The sequence below is a fragment of the Prinia subflava genome, chromosome 5 (assembly GCF_021018805.1).
Source record: "Prinia subflava isolate CZ2003 ecotype Zambia chromosome 5, Cam_Psub_1.2, whole genome shotgun sequence".
Lineage (NCBI taxonomy): Eukaryota > Metazoa > Chordata > Aves > Passeriformes > Cisticolidae > Prinia > Prinia subflava.
In genome coordinates, this window is record NC_086251.1 from 4,087,047 (window position 1) to 4,096,279 (window position 9,233).

Here is a 9,233-nt window from a genome sequence, read left to right on the forward strand (position 1 = left end):
GGGCTGCGGGACATCCAGGGAACCTTTCCGGCAGCCTGGATGCCCTTTCAGGAACAGAGAAATGTTCTAGTTCTGTAATCTCGCAGTTACACTCCCTTCACTGCATTGCCCGGTTTACAGTTGCCATCGAAGCCTTCTTATAGCGGTAATTCAATGAAACTACCCCACCGTACACACCCCAAACCCGCATCACCCCAACCCCCTACGCCTTAAAACCCCCCCAACAACAAGAAAACCCCAAACCAAACAACCCTCCGAACCCCCCCAACAACAAAAAAACCACCCCCGCAAAAAGAACCCCCCCAAACCAAAAACAAACCCCCCAAACACAAAAACCCACCCCCAAACAAACAAAACTCCCCAAAAACAAAACCCAAACAAAAATAACAAACCAAAACCCAAACAAAAACAACCAAACAACCCCCCACAAAAATTCAAAAATAAGCAAACTAAACAAAACAAGCAAAATGCCCCCAACCCTAAAAAAAAAAACCAAACAAAAAACCAAAAAAAACCCCCAACCAACCAACCAACCAACCAAAACCACACACACACACACACACAAAAACCCACCAAAAAAACAAACAAAAAAACCCCACCACACCAAAAAAACCACTTTGATGTGTTTTGGGGAGTTGAGAGAATCAATCCCTTTCTAGCTGGTAGAGATCCTTAAGGATGGTTGAATATGTACCAAATCTGCTCATTAACGACGTGTGAGGCATGATACTTGGCTCTGGTCATGTTGCCATGGACATAGTTCCACGGATTTTGCTAAACTGCTCCTAAACAACACGAGTGAAGCTCAGTGTTTAATTGTGAGCTGATAAAAGTACACTCACAGATTACTGAATCGGGTGGGGTTGGGAAAGGCCGCTCCATCAGCTCTGGCTTTTAAATTGCAATGTTAAGATAAGAAATTGCATCATCTTGCTAAATTCCTGTGTCGTTCTGGTGATTACATCCCCGTTTTCCCTTGTCCTTTTATAGACCATTCGGTTTCTCAGGGTCTAGTACCCTCTGGTGGTGATAGGCTTTCCTGCTGTGACAATTGGGATGCTGGCACCTAACATCTCACCTGTCCTGAGGGCAGGACAGCCCAGAGCAGGAGGATGCTCTGAGAGGGAGCGGGGCTCACTCCTGCACAGGTTGGTGCCGTGAGGGGGGCTGAGGGCAGGGCAGCCCAGAGCAGGAGTGTTGCTCAGACATCCTTTGTTAGTAACATTTGTTTGAACTGGAACGATGGCCTTTGCTGGTGGTTTGTTGTTTAATACCTTTTAGAGACTTTGTTTGACTGTGTAATTGCGGGAATCACCCTAATTACAGAAGAAAGCAGAGTCTCTGAGGAACAGAGTGAAAAAGAATAGAAGCAATAAATAAGAAAAACATAGTATTAAATTTAAATGATAATTGGCTGGGAAATAGATTTAAAATGTCAGGGGAATACCTAAAAGCCCTCAAAATGCAAGGTGATTCACCTCCTTTCAAAGTGGTCTACCAGTGCCATTGATAAAACTTCTTTTTTTGCTGTTTATCTCTGATTCCAGGTAGGAAAGCCAAAGCGTAACACAAAGAGTCCAGCACATAATTTTGTAATATCTGTAGAGCCAATTTGCCATTTGAATATTTTTTCAGTGACTGCCTCTCGGAATCTTAATTCTCCTTTCCTGTCGATTGGCTGAATACATTACAGGAGCTTATGTATCTCTAATAAGGGTAAAATCTCTTTTCTTGAGGTCATTGCTACTGTCCATAGTACAGTTCTTTTCATGAATTGTAAATTGTGTTGTTTAGCAGAGGACAAACTAATTGGGATTTCTAACTGTTCTCTCTTGGATATCCATTCAATTGCATAATATATGAGGAAGAGTCTCATTTGTCATTTTTTGTTTCTTTCATTTTAAAAGTTCTACTGTTTCACACCAGTTCAAATCTGAAAAGAGACAAAAAGATATCATGGTAATTACTAATTGGATAATCTCCTATATTCTGAAATCCTTGAGTCTTATTGTGTTAACTGAAGATTTTTTCCTGATTGCTGAATTTGTGACTTACCCTAAACTTTGGGATGGTTTCCTTTGGGTTATATCTTCAGGTAAGTCAGTCTGCTAAAATAGTTGGTGTTGGTGTACCTGAGATTACTGGGCTTATCTTCAAACATCAGAGATGGACAGACAGGCACTTGTTGATAGCCCGGTGTACTGCAAAGGAGAGAAAGTGATATTTGTGTGATCTGGTAACAAACCGTGGCACTGCATGTACATCCGTAGGTCTGGTTTTCAAGAACTCCTGTTGGTTTTTTCCCAAGCTAGGCCTTTCAGTCCAGTCTTCATTTTCTTGGCTCAAACCTCAGTTCTCTCACTGTTCTCCAGCACAATCATCTACAGCTTCTCAGAGACATAGCCTGGGCTTCACAATTTTAAACTGGGCGTGGACAAAGAAATGAGCTGGTATGAAGCAGGCAGCACTTTGGGCTGGGCTTTTGAAACCAGTCGGTTGCACAAGGAGTGAGTGGTCATTTTGCTCTTCTGTGGATTACTGGAGAAGCTACAGTACCAAGATTTGCTGGTGCTGTGGGCTGATTCTGCCTCTGAATTTGCTCATTGCCTGCCCCATCTGTCCCCAGGGGTGCCTTAGAGGAGTCAGTGTGACAGCACATAGGAGGGGTGACACTGGCTTTCCTGGACCATTCCTACATTAATTAAGGCAAATGATGCTACTTCATTTTCCAGTCCAAAGCACATCTGAGCCATTTGTGTGTCTGCCTGTGTGGGGCCAGCCAGGACGGAGACCTCCTGCTTGCCCTGCAGATCCCTGCTTCATTCCTGGGTCAGGGAGCCTGAGGGTCACAGGGAAATTCACTGAGCACAGCCACCAAGAGGGATGGGGCAGTGTGAGGGGCTGCATCTGGCTCAGGAAATCTTAATCAGAGCACACAGTCAGCTGTAAACCAGAAAACCAAAGAATGTCCCGCTCTTCCAACACGGACACTAGATATGGCAGTTTGGAATATTAGACCAGACCGTGAGCCAAAATAAATTTAACTGGAAAAAATGGTGTTAACAGTTCCCTAGCACTATTTTAAAAACCTTGTCAAAGCTGGGGATCTAATGAATGCATTTGATCTCACTTGTTGGCAGCAGATGGAGAGCAGACTGTTTCTCCATTGGTTTAACTCGTGTTAGTGAACTGGTGTAAAGCAGTCCAGGAGTGAGACATTGTTTAGAAATACAGGAGCTGAAATGGTTCAGTATTATCCAATTACCAGAACTAGAACTGGAAAACCTGACAAATGTTAATGGGATAGACTATTTAAATGATTATAAATCATTATATTTCAGGAGGTATTAATCCTGAGCTTAAGCCAGTATTTTCTTATTGACCCTGCTATTCTGAATTTTTATTCAGAATTGCTCGTACCTCTTCTATCCTCTTTTGTGTCAGGTAACTCATATTGACTACCACCAAGAACAGGACACAAAATTACACAAACCTTTGCTCTGGTTCAGTAAATAATATGTTTTTCCTCTCCAGCAGCAAATGCTTCCAGTGTATGGAGTAAAATGGCAAAAAAGACAAGTGGGAAAAAAAAATCAGCCAAAAATCTGTAGCAGTTCTTCCTTTTCAGAGAGATAAATTTGTCATGGAAAATTCTGCTGTTTCTGTAGACATTGAGACAGCAGGTAGGTGTTATTGAGAGGAAATGTTTAATAGATTTTTCCTCTATTAAGATACTTCATAACCATCTACAGTAAGGGACAGCACCTAATGAGTGTTGTTCCCAGTGGAATTTGGAACCAAGAATTTGCCGAATGTATTCACCAGTGAACCCACACTTCAGATCCTTCCTTTGGTGGACAACACTTACTAAGAAACCTAAAAACTGTACTGCTTGTGGCATTTTTATTATACAGTTTCCTTATTTCAGGACAGGTTGTTTTGGTTAGTTGGGTTTTTCTGGTGAGCTTAAATATGCTATGAACTTGTGCTTTTCCTTCTCTGTGTCAGGATCTGGGTGCTGGCCCCTTGACTGCTGTTAGCTTTTGGAGAGTTGCTGTAGCTGATTGTCCTTCAGTGCCTTTCTTTTCCCTCTTGGTCCAGAGTTTGGACCTACTCAGCCTTGTCTCAATACCAAGCTAAAGTACCAGTGAATTCTGAACGTGAGTTTAATGGGCCTGACTGTCCAGGTCCAATAATTAGGTAATCCTGTAATTAAATCTCAAAAGTGATTCCAGCTGGTAAAGTGCCTTGTGAACTGGGGAGACTGGACAAAATGCAGTATGATGTGTCATTTTCCTTTGGAAGGAAGATAGTTTTCACCTCACCATTCCCTTTATATCTCACAGCCTGTAACTGAAAAAAATGATGTTCACCTTTCTTTGCTGTCCTGCAGAGCTGAGACCCATGGGCCCCATCCTCTTGGCAGGTTTGGGTGCCCGTGGTCACCAGGGTGTGTATACATGGGGAGTGCTTGTCAGCCCTTCTGCTGGACCTGGGTTTTGGATTGTTGTGTAGCAGTGAACTCAGCATTCACTGGAAAGAGAACAGAGTAGAGCACGGCTTCGTGGGGAGGGCACTGTGTGAGGGATGGACAGCTCCAGTTCTGCTCCAGGGATTCACACTGTATTCAATGCTGCTTCATCAGGTCCCCTTCCACCTGTGCTTCAAAAGGAAAAGAATTGTTCCTGCTCAGCTATTTCAAAGATAAGAAAGTCATTAAGTCAGCTGATACAAAGCTAAAATTGCTCCCTTTCACACACGAACTTTGCAGACACTCCCCTGATCCTGCTGCTTCCATTTGTTGGGTTTTGGGAGACTTGGAACTCCTGTTGCCACATCTCAGGCCAACACAGACCTCCCAGCTGCAGTGATCTCCTTCCTTGCAGTGTTTGCTCCAGCTCACGGCAGCCACACCACGGGCAATCCTCACCTCAGCACGGGAAATCCACTCCCAGCAAACGGGGCCAGAGAGGCACCGAGGCTCCCTGGTGCCCCCGGGCACTGCCCAGGAATGCAGGGCCAGGCTGTGCTGGGAAATGGGGCAGCACATTGCTGGTCAGAGCCAGAGGGCAGAAAGAGAGGGAAAAACGCTGAATACAGCACAGAGTTTCTATTTCTAGGTGCACTCCATGCTCGTGTTTGTGATGAGAGCTGCTGCTCCTGGGCTGGAGCAGCACACGGCTGTTCAAACAAGAAATGCAGGAGTACATTTCTTGTGAACATCTGATCCAGCATTTCATCATTTGTAGTGACAAGGAGACAGAAAGCACTGATACACCGCATCACAAACTGGAAAATTCACTTATGGAAAAAGGGAATTTCTTTGTACAGCATGTTCAGTGACTTTGCACCTATACTGAGTGACCATTATCATAAAACACATTTCCTTATTCATCATTCTCTGCTTTGATAAACGAAATCATCACATTATAGACTTGTAAAGCAAGGAGGAGGCTTCATCCCATTGCTGTCCATGTCCTTTCTGGGGAAGGGAGCAGGAGGAAGGTGGGTTTTGTGCTCACAAGCAGAGCCCTATTGAGGCTTTACCTGTGTGAGCACAGTCCTTTGCCATTCTGACCAGATCAAGGCTGCCCCAGCTCACACAAATCCTTGGCAGGAGGGAAAACAAACTGAGTTTCTGGGCTGCCTCTGAGCAGCCCAGTGAGAGTGAAAGCAGCGTCTGGGGATGAGGCCTTGAGGGGTTTGTGGAGTTTGTTTGTTTTAAGGAGAGACCAGAAAGAGGCACACAGGAAACAAGTCAGGTGAATGAGGGCTGGAAGCAGAGTTGCACATGGAATCACAAAGAGCTGGCTCCCCGTCTCTTGTTCTGGTTCATTTTCTCATCTTCTGCACCCACAGGACACTGTCCCTTGGCCTTTCCTGCCTTTTTGCTGACACTACCAGCATGTTGAGGGAAGGTGATTATTGAGGTCTCCTCTCTGCTCCTGTCCGTCTGTTCTCTCCCATGCTCCATTCAAACCCTCTTTGCCACACAGAGTCACATTTTGCTGGCTCAGAGCCTGTGTGGTCTGTCTGCAGAAACCCCGGCTCAGTGTAACAAGGCTGGCAGGAAAATGGGAGGAGGAATTCAAGAGCCCAGAAAGCTCTTCTGTGCTCTGTGTCTGCCCCAAAAAATTCTCCTTTGTCCGCACACGCCCCCACCCACCCTGATCGCTTCTCCACACTGATGGCACCACATGGAGAAAAAGGAAGTGAGATCAGATACAGGATGAGTGAGGCAAGACAGCTCTTATTATCTCATGCTTACCTGTTCCTGCCCTATCTCCTCCCTGTCTCCCCTGCCTCTCCTCACGGGCATGGGGCTGCTGCAGTGAAATCAGGGTGGCGGCAGCAGCGCCCTGTGCCACATCCCTGTGATTGCTCTGCTCCCGGGATGGGAGCTGGCAGCAGCCGGGGACCCTGCGCTCAGGGACAACGCTGCAGCCCCATTGCTGCCAGGGCCCGTCACACACACGGAGCAGTTTCTGTTCCTCCCTTTAATCGCGGCTGTCCCAGGGCAGAGTCCCGGCTCTGGGACAGAGGAGCTCGGGCGGGGCGGGCCCTGCGTCCACTGCCCAATCAGCGCTGCGAGCGCCTCACGCACCGGCCAATCACGGGCCGGGCGGGGTTATAAGGGCTGGAGCCTGAGGGCAGCCAGTGTTTGGCACTGTGGGTTTGTGCTGTGCTGGTGTTTGCCTCCTCTGGGCTCTTTTAGTGGGGTGAGTGCGTGTTTTAATTCAGTTGTTTAAACTGTATGGAAATTAATATGATGATTAAGTCTGTGGTATGGTAAAGAGAGAGTGTTAGGTGGCCCCAGTTGAAGCTGTGTTGGCGCTGAGGGGCTGTTCCTCTCTGGCTCTCCCAGAATGTGCCTCAGACTTCCAGGCTCTTCCTCAAGGAGGACTTAAGGGGCAACAGTTGCTCTAATTTGTTTTTTTTTCCTGATCTTTTTAGGCCTGAAATAAGGCTTTTTGTATGTTTTGCCTCAGTTTCTACCTTTAGTTTAGGTTTCGTGTGGTTCTGGTAGAATGCAGAGGGTTTTGCTCTCTGCTGGGACAGATAATTGCTTTGGGAAGCTCCTTTAGAAACAAGAATTATGTCAGGTCTCCACGTTTCTACAGTTAAAACCCCGACTCATACTTGCAGTGTAGAATTGGAGCAGGTTGGGCAGGGAAGGGGAGGCACAGAGTTTTTCTGCCTTAATTTCTCCAGCCTGTAAGTTTTTGTTGTGCCTGTGGTTGTGGCCAGGCTCAGGGTTTGGCACAGGAGCTGTGAAGTTTTGTTCCCTTTCCAGGGAGTGTTGCTGTGTCCCTGCTTGGGGCAGGGGCCATGGGGGTGCTTTAGCGAATTCAGGCTCCTCCTGAGGGATGGAAGTTCTGGACTGAAAACCCTGCAGGGAAAGGTGACTGAGCACTGTGAGGTGGCCACACTGTGGGGTGAATAATACAGAAAAGCAGCTGCACTGTATGTGATGCTGTGCCTCTTTATTAGCTTTTAATTTGGAAATACGGCAACAAAAATGACCTTATGAGGTTCTTGTTTGCTGATTTATGTAGTAAGTTTAATGGCAAAACTCCAGTGGAAATCACTGTGAAATGCAGAAAGAGCAGTCAAGGGAAGCAGAGGCAGCTTTTGGGAAATGTGAGTTATTTTGTGCAGCTGAAGTTTTCCTGACTGTCCTGGGTTCCAGCAGGGGCTGTAATTAAAGTGTGTCTTCTCCCCATCTGCGTTGCCTTCTGCTCAGCTGTGCAGGGGCTGCAGCCGTGTTTCTTTATCTCTGCCGTGACTCCAGCCTGGGAACTCTCCCCAGGGGAGCAGCAGCACCGCCCACCCTGAGGGGCCATCTCTGCCCATGGGCTGCCAAGGACTGCCCAGAATAACTCCAGAATGGGATCAGCCCCTGTGGAATTCCCTGTCCTGGGGGAGGCACCAACATTCCTGCCTGGACTGTACAAGGACACCTGTGCCTGGGGTGTGAGCTGGGGCTGGGGACACCCTGATGTCCCTGCTGGATGCACCGAGGACAGGAGCTCTCAGTGACCCCACTGGCCCTCCTGAGAAGGAGCAGAGCTTTGCACAGGTTCCCTGCTTTCCCAAGGCCACTTCCATCCCTGCCACCATTCCATGGCACTGCCCCTGCCCTGCCCAGCAGCTGTCAGGTCGTACCTGGCTGGTTTAAGGCAGTGTTTCTGTGCCATTGCCTTTATTGTCATCTTCCTGTTACATTGTAGCTCTGCCTTGGAATTTCTCACAGTGTGTTTGTGCAGAGTTAATTCCTCCTGCTGGTTTACCTGCACAGCAGCACACTCACCTGGAGGTGTTCAGGCAGCCCCTGGTTCTGTGCTCTGTGTTGGCTTGGTCAGCATTCCTCTACCAGGTGGAGCCCTCCTGCAGTTCAATACTTGCCTGGGTTCAAGGTATGGATATTCTATTCTGTGGAATAATTTCTTTCAGTTTTCTTTGTTTATTTTCACAGAGCAGGGCTGGGTTTTGTTCTTTCACTTTGCCCTTCAGGACACACACTGACTGTCCTGTAGGTTCTCTCTCAGCACACTGTGGGAGTTTGGTGAGCTTGTGTACAGGGACTGGGGCCACACTTGGGAAATGTAAAATGAGCAGTGGGATTGCTCTGGATCCGTAATGGGAAATGTGTGTTAGGAGAAGGGACTGTGGCTGAACTGCTGCTCTCTTGTGGATCTGCAGGCTGGGCAGAGTGGTTGAAGAGTTTGTGAGAGCAGAGCAGGGAATGCACAAATCAGCCCCAGCAGGTTGAGCTTTGTCTGCTTCTCTTTGCAGAGGTCTAAACCCAGTAGAGAAGGTAAAGTCTGTGGCCATAATGAATAGCAAAAATTGCACCTTTTTTCCTCTGGAAGTCACTTGAAAGGGCAGGACAGGAGCTGAGGCGGAACTTGTTGGGACCCTGACAGAGAGAGAAGCAGCAAATGGATTTGGAAAGTATTGACCTTTCTGTGTTGGGAAGCTGGAGAAGGCCATGAGATGAGAGCCCTGCTCTTGCTGGGAGCTCCATGGTCCAAGGCAGCTCCTGGGTTGCTCCCTGAGCCCTGGCCAGGCTCTGGGAGGAAGCCAGGAGGGGCTGAGCCCAGCTGTTCCTGCCCTGGCAGTGCTGGGAGCCTGTGGATGGCACCCAGGGGTGCCAGCTGGGCCCTGTCCCAGCCCAGGGGGAGCCTCTTTGCCTGCGGGTGGACGCACCCGTGGGAATTCCCAGTTCTGGG

At 47.7% G+C, this 9,233-nt stretch overlaps 1 long non-coding RNA gene across 1 annotated transcript; it reads right to left on the minus strand.

Annotated features, from left to right (window-relative positions):
• Positions 1-541: 541 nt before the first annotated feature.
• Positions 542-4,665, minus strand: LOC134550531 (uncharacterized). Its single transcript, XR_010080356.1, has 3 exons — positions 4,374-4,665; positions 2,056-2,201; positions 542-1,933 (listed from the first exon to the last, which is right to left on the minus strand). It is a non-coding gene; the product is annotated as an uncharacterized LOC134550531 (long non-coding RNA).
• Between the last annotated feature and the right edge of the window lie 4,568 nt (positions 4,666-9,233).